The sequence below is a fragment of the Pezoporus flaviventris genome, unplaced genomic scaffold (genome assembly GCF_033815535.1).
Source record: "Pezoporus flaviventris isolate CSIRO_AGI_PZ_B2104156 unplaced genomic scaffold, CSIRO_AGI_Pfla_v1 ptg000036l, whole genome shotgun sequence".
Lineage (NCBI taxonomy): Eukaryota > Metazoa > Chordata > Aves > Psittaciformes > Psittacidae > Pezoporus > Pezoporus flaviventris.
The window spans coordinates 1,008,780-1,022,299 of NW_026892584.1; the positions used below are offsets into that span (position 1 = coordinate 1,008,780).

General features: G+C 37.4%; 1 long non-coding RNA gene across 2 annotated transcripts in view; it reads left to right on the plus strand.

Annotated features, from left to right (window-relative positions):
- The first annotated feature begins 1,878 nt into the window (after positions 1–1,878).
- The window catches only part of LOC133274051 (uncharacterized), a 31,663-nt gene continuing 20,021 nt past the window's right edge, over positions 1,879–13,520 (plus strand). Inside the window, exons 1-4 of one of the 2 annotated variants that reach the window (XR_009745011.1) lie at positions 1,879–2,340; positions 5,652–5,755; positions 9,468–9,626; positions 12,816–12,966. This is a non-coding gene — a long non-coding RNA (uncharacterized LOC133274051). The remainder of the gene's footprint in view (positions 2,341–5,651; positions 5,756–9,467; positions 9,627–12,815; positions 12,967–13,520) is intronic. The other variant, XR_009745012.1, reaches the window with a different exon arrangement.

A 13,520-nucleotide genomic window follows, 5' to 3' on the forward strand; every position in this document is an offset into this window, starting at 1 on the left:
AGGGGGAGCAGTCGGGTAATATTAACAAGGCTTGTGACCCCCCTTGGAAAGGCTCAAGATTCAGGTTTGCAGAGCCTGCTCGCAGGCTGACTCAGCCTTCGGACTAGCTGACATGCCCTCGGAAGAGCACCTACCAAAAGAACCAGAAAGCTCACTTTGTCACAACCATCCTCTCCATATGAGTACTCCAAAACAGCTTTGGCAATGGCAATGCCTGATGCAATGTTTGCACCTGTTTTCTAAAAGTCAAAATGAGTAATCACAGCTGCAATTGGTTTCTGTTTCTCCCTTAGCTTCAATACCCAAATGTTTGTTGGGGAGAACTTCCATACAATTATTTCATTTTGGTAATACAGCAACACTGCAAATCAAGTGAATTACAAGACATCAGAGAGTATCATGTCAGTCTCTGTGTGCTCCTGCATTTCAATTAATTTCAAATGTTATAAGGAAATACCAAATGTCGGCTTTTACTCCACCCTGAGGGAGCTAGTTAGTTGCAGCACACATTGAAATATATTAAAAGGACTCTGTAAATCATTGGCCCTGTGAGCAATCCCTCTGGAGATATCTGGAAGGAGATCCTCAGTCCATGTTCACTGTCACAGTCTACCGTGATGTTCTTACAGATTAACACAGCTGTGGCACTTCCTGTGTTAGCTGTCTGGAAACCACCTTCTCCAATACCCAGGACTGTATGCTCTATAAGGACTCTGAATTCTTTTAGTTTCATATTTGTAAAGCACAGAATTAGACACAACCACCTTCTGTCCATGACTAGCAATCTTTGCTACTACAGATAAACACCATTTAGAACAAAAACTGAAAAAATAATTATCTCTATAAAAGAGGTAACCATTCATACTGAAGTGCCAAATGAAAACTGATTTTAAGGAAAAACAAAAATCATCAAGCAAACAGATTAGAAGCAGTGAATCAGACAGTCAGAGTTCACTTCTAATCCAGAGCTTCAATCAATAACTGCTTTCTACGTAAGAGATATCTTTCATAAATTAATTTGTACTATTATTATATTTAAGTCTTCATAATTCTGAGAAAGAAAACTGCAAATACCAGACAGAAAAATCCTCCATCCAGCCATTTTACTAGTGATTATTCCACATTTTAGATAGCTTTATAAAATAAATTCATACGTGCAAAACCCCACCTCAATTCCACAGAAACCAAGGTGATTGTTTCCACAGAAACTGAGTGAGCTTCACCAGCTTCACATTGTTCACTACACCACAGACCGCAATCTGTCCATTAACATTTTGAAATGCACTAAAATACTAGAGCTTCATACTCAGGTAGGATACAAAAAAAAACCCAAGCAACCCATACCTTTTTAATCCTTCCAATCAGTTTTATGCAAGCTCTTTCATAAATTGAAAGGATCATTACCTCAGTTTGTTTAGACCTCGGACTTGACCTCTCCACCCTAGAAAAATTCTATAATCTGAGGGACTACCCTCATAGGATAATTTACTCTAAATACTTGAAAACCATTACTCGGCAACACCTGCAAGCAAGTTTTATCTGCACAGAATTGCTGAATTTGTTTCACCAGATGAGAAGACCATGATCATCATTGAAAGTAATGTAACAGAATCCCTTCAGCACAGCAGAATCTGAAATGCAGGTCCAATAAATCAGCCAGTTAGTTTAATTATAAAGGATATTTAGAGTGGAATCATTCCAAAAACATTACAGATAGGCCAATTAGTTACCATCTTCCCTCAGAATAAAGTGAACGTAAACTGTATTCTTACTTCTGTAGGTTCCATGAAGATTTTCATCTGGAAGAAAAACTTCTCTCATTTAAATCCACACTGTTCTTTTTCACTTACTGCACAAAGTTATTAGAAGGAAAGATTTAAGGTTTTTTAACCAAAGTATCTGTTTGAAGTTCCAAGTAAACCCTTGACAGGGCCCAGCTTGCCAAGAGATGTGCTTTCTACCAGTAAGCAAGGAAATCTATCCATAATTTTTTTTTTTCCTTTTTTTAAAGAAAATAAAACATTTCCTTTGGAATTTATTCTCTCTTTTAACCTTATGCTCACTGCCCAACACAAACACACACCTTTCCCCAAGGACGGGGAAAAGCTCCAAGCACCCCAGGGGACTCTGGTGGTGGTGAAGCCCCCAGGGCAGGGCAGCCATTTTGTGCCCCTTCAGGGCACAGCCCCAGGCAAGGGGGCTCAGACAGCCTGGTGTTTGAGGCTCTGGCTGTGCCATACACACATGACATTGCTTCCTGCGTCATTCACAGGTTGTTTCTCAGCATTTTTGTGCAGAAGACCCAGCATTTTTCTTCAGAAATACCATCGCCTCCCATGGGTATGGACATGGTGCCTGAGGCATAAGGGGGAGCACAGGGGAACCACTGCCAGAGAGGGCTGATAAATGGCTGGGGGTAGAGGAAAGGTCTTAACCTTGCAGTGTGTGTTTTAAAAAGAAAGGGGCAGTCTTTTTAGGCCTTGCATTTGTCTTCCTTATATGAGGAAAATGCTATAATCTGAAGGACTGCACTTTTGTTTTCAAGGATAGTTTGTTCTAAATACGTGTCATCATCAGTATGACGGACTGATAAGTAAATCGAATAAGAGTGTTCCAAACCATTCACTTTTATTACACAGTAGCTGGTATGTTACACTACAACACTGTCCACCTGATAAATCCAGTTCATACAATGGTGCTGAGATCCGTGATGTGCCTATGAAGAAAAAAGGACACTTATTTTATCTAGTCTAGATAGTAAGAAGATAGTCTCCTATCACCTGGTCCAAGGCTAGTTTCGCCAACAGTAAGAAGGAGATCTGTAGTACGTGGTAATCTGGGGTTTTCTTCTCTATAAATTATGTTGTATCACAGTGAGAGATTTGTACAATCTAATGAGAAAGCAGTGAGTGTATGAGAGCCAGCCCAAAATTCAAGAAAACATTAGCCCTGGGCAGGTTATTTAACAGGGCCTCTGGAGTGCAGTCATAAAAAGAGGGATGAATTTCAAAGGTAACACAGCACAACAAACGGCTGAGCAGCAACAACGTCATGTAACTGCCAAGCAGAATATGGCTGACGCTCAACAATTCACAAAAAGCAGAAACTTGATAAGAATAGAAAGGATGTTCATTTTCAAGCAGAAGATAAGATATAGATTAAAGTTCAATCTCAGGGTAGCGCACAGAAAGATTTTACGGCTACACTAACCCCAAACCAGAAAATTTCTTACTGAGTTAAGTAATAGGGTAAATGGAACCACAGTATTTATGGTACACACTGTGTGCTGCTGTGGGATGTAAATCCTCGCACATTCACAGTGCTGGGATTCTGGCAGCCTTTATTCTGGAGTTGTGGTAGAATTCAATTTTTGTATTCTTTACATTTCCCTCTCTGATTTCATCTACATGGACATTAAATTTATTCATTACTGTACGTTTTTTACCTCAGTCACTTGGTATTTAGCTCTCCCTCAAGAAAAGGAAATAACCACAAAGAGGGTGGTAACCACGTAACCTCTTACATACAAATAATGTTAACTTTCTTTCATTTTTTCATTGCATACATATCATTTCTACCCAGGTATATCTTGGCCTAAAGATGATAATTAGTTAATACATTGGAGAAGGAGATCTTGGGAAGGAAAAGTCCTGGACAACAGGAGCCAGCTCAAGGAAATAATTCCTTGCTTTCTGATAAGCATTGCATGCACTGCAAATTAACTGGAGAAGCAGCAAACAGATGGGTTGACAAGGCTTGTATCACTGGCAAAAAAAAAGGCAGGGAAGAAGGACTGAGAACACGATTAGTTAGGAAAAAGGCAAACAAAGCTATACATGGTTTTTAAGCCAACAAAGAAAATTAAAGTAGAATAAAAATCTACCAGAGCAATTGAGAAACTGTATTAAGTTTCTTACAGACCTGACAATGGATCAGCCTTCAAAAATGTTCTAGGACACTCCTAAGGTGTATAGTGTGAGCGAATTGAGTCCATTATTCAAAACAGGAATGAATATGAATCTTTAGCTTTTAGGAATCTGGTGCTGCCATTATATCTTGATGGAAGCATTGCGGGAACTGACTGACTCATTTTTGCCACCATTTTAGCTTCCTTTAGGTCATTGAGCAAATCACTTGATGCTGGCAGGTCTCCTTCTGTAATACAAATCTGTTGGAAATATTTCCCTTTGCCCATTTTTTGTCTAAGCAGGCTATAAACTCTCTGAAGAAGCATAGTCTCTTGCACAAAAGTGCTGCAGCAATGAAAATAATAATTTCTGAGGTTTTTTCAAACTGCAAATTCTTGCTTTACTAAGACAAAATATCCAGATTTGAAAGACTTGATGACATTTTCTGAAATGTTATTAAGGATTATCCATAGGAATACACCAGAATTCACCAGAAGTTCATTAGTCACCTTTTTCAGGCTATGAAGATGTATTTGTTTAGATTTATATGGAAAGGATCAGCAGACTTTTCCAGTGCCCCTCTTGTCCTACCCTTCCTTTCATGTCTTTCTCCCGCTCTCAGCTTCACTTTTTTTTCCATGCTGCCTCTTATAGTTTGAATAACTTCCCATCTGCCACATGCCAAATCTCCTTTAGATCCTTCTTTAAAACCTACTTCCTTCACACAGCCTATTTATGCTGATATTTTCACCAAGACATCTCCATTCATTCCCCATCTGAACTGTTGTCCCATAAATCATATTTGTCTTGCTTAGATTGTCAGTGCTAAACATAAAGCATGTCCCGGATGTTCTAGCAGTCATTCCTAGTCTGCTGCCATATGAATGATAGCAGGGTCTTGTATCAATTTCTGTACATTTCCCAGAAGGACAGAGGAGAAAAAATTATTCAAAGAACTTCACAACAGCCCTCAAGGCTTGTCTGTATTACACAGCTGGGAACAAACATCTTTCCCTCCTGTGAACTACAACTCACAACATTATTAGTTAACCAGAGGTTAAGGGTAAGAAACAAATGTTTGTTCCTATTACACCCGACAGATCCTTACACATACACAAGCATCTCAGCAGATATTTAAACATGCCTTTCTTCTTGCTTCTGGAAGTGAATATTTCAAATGACACAGGAAAGGAACCTGAGTAGGAAGAATAGTTATTAGTCCTTAACAGTCAATAACAGATATGAATTGCTTAAAATTTGATGAGAAAGATCTGTGAGCAGTTTTGAATATGAATTTTGTCAGGACATGTTCAGTCAACAGCTCTTCATTTCAATTGTGAAGATTAATGTTTTTTTCCATGAAACTAATGCCAAAACTTTGACTCACTGGAAATAAAACATTAGTTTAAAGAGCTACTCATTATCATTTGTTTTACAGTAAAAAATAAATTTCATGAATTAAGATATAAACCATTTTGTCACATAACAGCACTTTGGAAAAGACATGGAAGGTGACCTATGTACAAATAGTTCATCCAGTGTTTCCAAGTTCCCAACTACTGTAACACTTGCACAGTTTACATGGAAAAAGGGAAGGAAGCTTTGCTTGCTCAGGCTGTTGACTTAGATTAGCTTTCCTCTGTAAACTGAAATTACTATTCTGTAAAGTAGAAATTATAATGCATACCTTACAAGAGTACAGTGGTGACTGACTGCCATTTTCGTTGCCCATAGTGTGCAGAGTGTGCAGAATCCTACCCTGTATGTTAACACACGTGGATCTAGTATCAGCTGTGGCCTGGATGCACCCTCAAAAATATCTTCTGGGACATGACAACTTTACCCATGTGAGTAGAGATTTCTCAGAAAAAAAAAAATCCTGGCATAGGGCAAAGAGGTTGTATGGGTTGTAATAGCAAAGTAATGAGCGTTTCTTGGAAGTAGATCTGCATCTTCAGCACTTATTGCTGCTATGTGAAAGACAGTAGCAATAGATCCGAAAGCCATCTTCTTGTCTGCAAAGATTTTATCCACACAAGAAAGCAAAACTTGAGAGGTTCCAACTTCTGTGAAATATGAATGGGAACGGATGGTGTACAGCATCTTGCAGAAGAAATTCATGTTTGTTTGAAATCAAAACAAAAATCTTTAGCATTGAAAATCTATGTTAAATATCTAAATGAGACAAGAAAAATAGAGATAAGCATTTAAGTTTTTAATTTTTTTTATATATAATAATAATTGTCAGTTCTGGAGTATCAAAAGATCACACTGGGAATTCTTGCAAATTTTTTATATCGTTAACTTCAAATTCTCCTGTATTTTCTAGAAAATTCTGTGGACAGCAGTTGTTCTGTCATGCATTCAATAGGATAGATCTCATTTTATACTGCATTTAATTTAAGGTTTTATTCTCATTTTTGCTTTGTGACACACTGTTTCTCTCAATTTTGCTCTCAGACCACATTATTTTTTTCAGCTTTTCTTCCTCTACATAGTATTTTAGACTCATTATCAATTTACTGAGATCTGGAACTGGTATTCTTGGCTTTAAGGATGCTCTAAAATGACAAACCTGGGAAAACACTGGCAAATCATGACTTTGCAACTGAGGACATATATTCTGCAAAGGCTGAGAATCCTTGGAATCTGCAGAATTCCTAAACCCCAGTGGGTTTAATGCTCCTGCTGCCTCTAAAATACCAGTGCTTTGATGTATGTCCCATTTCCTGGATTCACTAGCACTGTGAATTTTGGGATATTTGCAGACCGTTTAAGTTTTCATTTCTGAATACACATCCTAAATATTCAGAAATACTTCATTTTCTGAAGAAACTAAAAGTGAAAAAGTTTTTACAGAGCACATGTAGATAACTTGAAATGTATTTCCTCTGTAAAAGCTGATTTCTCCAAAGTTCCTAATATTGGACATGATTTTGGTTCTGCAATATGAAATACCTTGAAAAGGTTGTGATTTTTCAGAAGACAGATGAGTAGTTTCAGAAAACAATACATTTTCCCTTTAGAAAACAATAGAACTTCAGTGTGCCCCCACTTGATTACTTAAAAATGGAAGCAAAGTTTTTAGTTTCTATGGATAAGCTGGGCATGCATAAAATCACTCTGGATTCTTATGCTGCTTCTTGTTCCACGTCCAAAAGTGCTCCGTTTGTAAATAGGAACTTCATCTTCCCTTACTGTCGGTTTTCTAAGCTCATTTGGATCTTAATATTTACAAGAAAGACTTTTCATGCTTTTCACATTATCACAGATGGTAATTGCTCGGATACATCTGTGAGAGCTCGCTACCTTCATTTCAGGCTCTCCAGTTCTAATTCAGGAATGCACTTCAGCAAATCCATCATTTCTAAGCAGTGTGTAGACTACAGACATTTTTCTGAATGGGAATGTTTTCTTATAGATCATACATCTGGAACCCACCAAATACATATTGTCATGCAACATGAGGAAGTTTTATATCAAATCTTATATCAAATTTATATCAAATCTTCCTGGGGTTAACTGTTCGCGGAATACAAAAAATCCAAAATAACAAAACCAAACATGTTTGGAAATGAAGTTATTAGATACAACTGAAGGAACAGGTTCCTTGAACAAGCAATTTTACATTGCCATTCTTGAAAGTCAGACTGGAGTTGAACAGTTGGGAAAAAAGCAGGAATTACTTGAATGAAGACATTATAAAACTGGGAGTTAAGAATTAATTTTAAACAGACTTTCTGGTGGAGACAGTAAGATCTTGCTAACTTATGTTTGACATTCTCATAGCCTGAGTGGTAGTGAGTGACACTGCTGTTAGGAAACCAGCACTGAGGACACAGTGCGCAGTTAAATCCCATCTGTGATGTGTGTGAGGGAGTGGTCTAGTGCTTGCCCTGTAGAAAGGACAGTTGCCATGAAGGAAGATACTATTTACATTTCAGAAGCCTGTGTATTTCTTACAAAAATAAACACCATCAGCATTATCTGATGCCAATTCCACAGTATACACAGTGATTCAGCCCCTGATTACAGCAAAGTTTTTAGGATCCATACTTCCATCCATTGAAAAAGTGCAAATACTCAGACTTCAGGGAAGTCAAAGTATTGTGCTTCTAAAGGATATTGTGCTGAGCATATTGTTCATTTCTTGATTCTATAAGATCTCCCTTGTTGAAGCCACTCAACATTGCGCCAGGATTTCCAGTCTACCAGTGAAGTTCAGAGCTGTTATCCCAGCAGTCTGTTCTGGCTTGCTATGCGACATAGAAAATATTTCTAGTAACTGATTAGCAATAGACTGTTTTTATAACAGTGTGTTCCTGTACACATGCCCTCCTCCAATACCCTTTCCCTATTCCCAGGACAGAGACACCAACTCAGTAGTCACAGACTACTATATTACATCAGAGAGCCTCATTAAATCACTCCAGACACAATTATCTTTTGTATCCATCAAACCATGAAAGGTTACCTGAGTTACTAAAAAATTCCAGGCTTGTCTTCCTAATAAACAACAGTATAGTGATTAATTGCCAAAAGAATCTGGTGCTTTAGGAATAGCTTTTATTTGGAAAGTTTAACATACTCATTCACCAGACAACTGAACTCTCCACTTCTCACTTTCTCAGGTCACCTGCAAGTACTAAAGATTTATGTGAGCAAGAAATATTGTTACTTTTTAACATGGTGATGTTTTTTTAAGCAACATATTTCAGATAGAGATTTAGCCCCATGATGCATACAAAGAAAAAGACTTTGCCTTGAGAGGATTTGGTATGAACTGGGTCACAAAGGCAATTAAAAGTCTTAAACCAGATGTATTATGTCTGTTCTATCCTTTTCATTTGTGTCAACGGGTGAAATCATTGCATGGTACGCCCTGGTTCATTTTGTCATTCTAAAGCTGGAAATGATGTAAACAAAAAAGCAGATTTCTTTTTTTATATAGTATTGTGAAAGATACTAATTTTATTCCACTAAAATCAATTATAAATTTGAAGCTGAAAATACATGTGTGTTTTTAAACATTCTGATTCTATAAAGTACATTCCATAGTCTGGATTCACTTTAATTGTGATTAATTTGCTTTCTTCTATATCCCATAGTATATATGCACAGGACAAAAACACACATAAATAAGTCACACTATTAACACAGTGTTTTCATTCACCTGTGGAATCCTGCATAAGAATTTTTTTTTTTATTTTAAGTGCACATTTTAACTTTCACACGATTGAGCTGGGCTTCCAATACACTTTCTGCTTCTAGGGAAGATCAGTTTAAACACAGTGAAGTAAATCATGTGTGTTATTGCTCAGTACAGAGTTACTCAAGTTAATTATATTTCTGTTGGTTTTGGCTAACAACTAATGCTACAATATTTACTTTAATAAGCTGAAGTAAGCTCTGAGCCTCTTTAAAATAATACTCTGTAGCGTGCAAAAACTTTAAACACCGCAGAATGAGTGTTCCACTTGCAAATAGGTTCATTACTTATTTGCCAAACTTTATGCAAATGGGGGAGGACTTGCTACTCTCTGTAAGGTGTCTTTATAGGTAACTGCTGGGAAAACTGTTGCAAGAACTCAGTAGCACTGAGCAACTGGTGCGGTGATATCGTTCCTGAACAAATGCCATCTTTGAGAGCCCACCCACTGTGGGACAGTAAGTCTCTTTGGCCTCTTTGCTACCTAATAGAGTGAAGATCAGAACCTAGTGAGTTAATAAAACTGACTAGCTTACATGTCCCCTTCTCTGCTCTGGTCCCAAACAGCTATTATGCCTGGCTGCCTAGGAGATCTCCAGAAATACAGGGTGCTGTGGCACAGAGGCATTACCCTTATTCCTTCAGGTTTCCTATATTCCCTGTGATCCCAGTCTCTATGGCAGAACTAATAAAAATGGGTAGAGATACACATGACTGCATGTGAAGAAGTTCATTTTCATTAACCGTCTGGTTCTTTTTTCAGCTTGCATTGTTTTGGTCATATTTGTGCTCTCGTCTTCACCTATGGGGCTTTCAGACTCATGCCTGACACAGTTATTTGCACTTTTCAGGGAGCAAAATGCCATATGTCATCCCTAAATAGCTTACTTTCTATAGCCAGATAGAAATGTGCCTCTAATTTGTTTTATACTGCCAATACTTTTTGTGAGAGGAAATTGTTGGGGCACTGGAAGTTATCTATTTTCCAATAGATTTTATTAGGTTATTTCCTGTTTTTCTTCCTGTTCCTTTGCTCTGTCTAATTTGGCAGATTGATTTTCTTCTTGCACTTTCCTTCCTTTTAGTTCTCACAGTTCTACTCACCATCTCCTTGTCCAAACTTCTGGACATCAGCTGAACGTTAGAAAGTAGAGCTGGCCAAGGATTTCAACATTTAAAAGGTTGATAAAGCTTTTGAGGTAATTCAAACTCTTGGGCTTGCCATTAGAGTTAACTCCAAATCTAGAAAACTGTCGTTTCCTCTCTGATTTTTTTTTTCATATCTACCTATCTATCTATCTATTTTTGCTTTCAATTTATTTTGCCTTTCAGTTTATTTCCCCCAAACTTATGTTAGCCCCCGCTTTATCTTGTTCCCAGTCCCACTGAAGACAGCTACACTGTCCCAATTCTTCTACTTTCTATATTAGGTATGGGCATTTTCCAAAGACCCAGGTGCCTCAGTAGTTTTTCAGCAGTTAGACTGAGACTGGTAGAGCGTAAAAGATGTGGGAAATAATATTCCTCATACCACCTGATGAGTGTTGGGCAAAACAGGACATTTGTTTGGGGTTGCATAAGTTTACCTGGCTTAAAACCTTTACTGCTGAACACATTCACCTGCCTTCTCTGCTAATTTCAGTGAAGTATAATTATATTAAAAACATTTACTTACAGGTGAGTACAGTATTCAGCTTTGGCCTCCAGCTCCATCTCTGTTCTGTATTGCTGATTTTATTGTTGTGTTAGGAAGGTAACATTGTTCATCGCATGATAAAAATTAACCATGTTTCTCTGGAGCTGGTACCAGCTCACGCGTTTCTAGTAAAATACTTTATGCTTCAGGAAACGAGTCCCTCTAAAGTTAGTGCTCTTCTAGATTCAGATAAATTGAACAATATTAGACGCATCTATAGCTTGGGAAAAGAGATCATTACATTCAATTCTCAGAGAAATAGCTGCAAGGGATCTTGGGCTTATTCAGGCTAGCCAAAAGCCATAGTCAGCACAGCAGAAATTCCAAAATTTGACATATTTAAGCTATTAACTTGAACTGCCAAATAGTCTTTAGACATATTATTACAGAGCTCTGAAGTGGAATTGCTCAGTGATTAGTTTTACTCATCAGCTGCATCAACACATGTTCAAGGAAGGCAGGAATGTTGGGTTATTCCTGCAGCTTTTTATGATTTTTCATGAAAAAAATAAAAAAGGATTTGTATTTATTTTTAACAAAGACATTACTTTACTCACAGTTCTTGAAAATAAAACTATAACAGAACACTGCTGATTTACCTCAATAGCTCGTAAAACTATTGGAGAAAAGAGACCTTACAAAATATTGTCATTACAAAACCCAAATGAGAAAAACTCATTTGTTTTAGTTACACATTTAGCAGTGACTGTGTGCAACACATCAAAACTGGAGAGGGAAACTCCTAACATTGCTTTCCTAATCAGTTTCTAAAATGTTATCTAGGTTTCAGGATTTGTTAACTAAGCACAAATTTGATAGCACTGAAGGGGAAGCAATACACTCAAAAGATATTACAGAGACAAGAATATGCTGATACTAAAGGCAGTGAAAAAATATTTTTTATGCCAAGAGAGAAAAAAAGCTTGGGGTATGACCTGGAAATTTGAACAGTTGAAGAACGAGGGTTCAGCATTTTTTATTTTTCTTTTTTGGCACACTCTGTTTGCTCCAATTTACAGCTCATGCATTTGGACACAGATTCAACTGTCTCCTGTATCCAAGGATAATGACCTACCGCTCCAGTGATTTAGCAAACCTCAACTCTGTGCAGCCACTCAATCAGTGATGGGCTAATCCCTTAATGGCCATTTGTGTCTTTCCAATGCATCCTAAGGAGTTCTGCAACACTCCAATTCTGCTGCACAGAATTATGTGCACTTCTTCCACCCTTGTTATCTTATCAGGTAGCTAATTCCCACAAATGATCATGCAGTCTCAAGTTTAAGATGAAATTGCAATTGAATCATAAATTTGTCACTCTCCAGACAGCTGCTAAGTCGGTAAAAACTTGATCAAGTGGGGATTAGACACTGGATTGAACAATTAAGACCTGTGAGTGCATCTGGCCCTTTGACAGAGACATGTTTATTGATAAAAAAATAGTTTATGTAGAGGTTTAAAATATTATTAATTCTTAAGTGGGGCATAATCCTTTATCTAGTATATTGTGACACAGAGCTAACTATCCCACTAATGTCTTGCTCTGCTCAATCAACTAGTTAAACAGGATTAATCTTTTGAAATAACGATGACTGTGAGCCTTTATAAATTACCAGAGCAGAGTGCAACGAGAGATGTAATATACAAAAATTGTTTGCTTCAGAGGGAGGTTTTTTCATGTAAAGGGAAACAGCCTTTCAGACCATCAGTTATGTTTTTATTAAAATGTTCATATACATTAAACAATATATTTCCTACACAAGAAAAATATGTTCCCTGCAGAGAACTGGCATATAAAAACATCTCCTAGCCCTATTCTGAAAAAAATTAAGGCACAATGGGATAATGGGATACTATCTTGTGGTGCTCATTACATAATGGAAATAAATAAAGGAGATAAGCACTTCCCTCAAGTTAGTGACCCATATCCAAAGTTTTCTGTAGTAGAGATTTCTCCCATTGTATCACATATCTATGTTTTACCATGATCTATTTTTGTTAGTTTATTGCAGGAAACAGTAGATCTCTGACAAGTGAAACATTACTGTTCCATGGGTGTTAATTTTGCATCTTTCATATTTTGATCATTGAGATAGTTTCTTAACTACAGGTGTAGATGGACTGAGATCCTGGCTACTTCTATAATTCTTCAGGTATGCAGTTTTCATTGTATTAACAACCAGGTGTGAAGAATTCAGCATAGACTATAAGCCTCATTTCAGGCACATCACTAACAGCAGCAACTTCTGTTCATCTTTGTTCTGACTGAGGTTTCAACTAGTAAACTCAAACTAAGTGATTTAAGGTATAATTCACTAACTATACCATGAGTGAGTACAGTCTTGTTACCTGACAGATTCAGCACCCATCAGGTCTGTAGTAGGTCATTACTGGCCAACCTCATCCAGTGCCACCAGTATCAGTGTTTCTGATTTATCTGGTGTAATGATAAAAAAAAAACAAAGAAACCCAAAAGCAGCATTACTGGATCTGCAGATAAAAATGTGATTTGCTTGCCTGATGAAAATCTCCATGTTGTACTTGCTTGTTATGAAAAACATTCACTGGGATTACATCAGGCAAAGGAGAAAATTGAACTTGTGTTTCCTGCAGCCCAAATGCTCTTATTCCACAGTGCTGAGTACAAGACTTCTTCTTTAGGCAGATCTGTACTCTTCAACCCCTTTGCTTTTCTCACAAGATACTG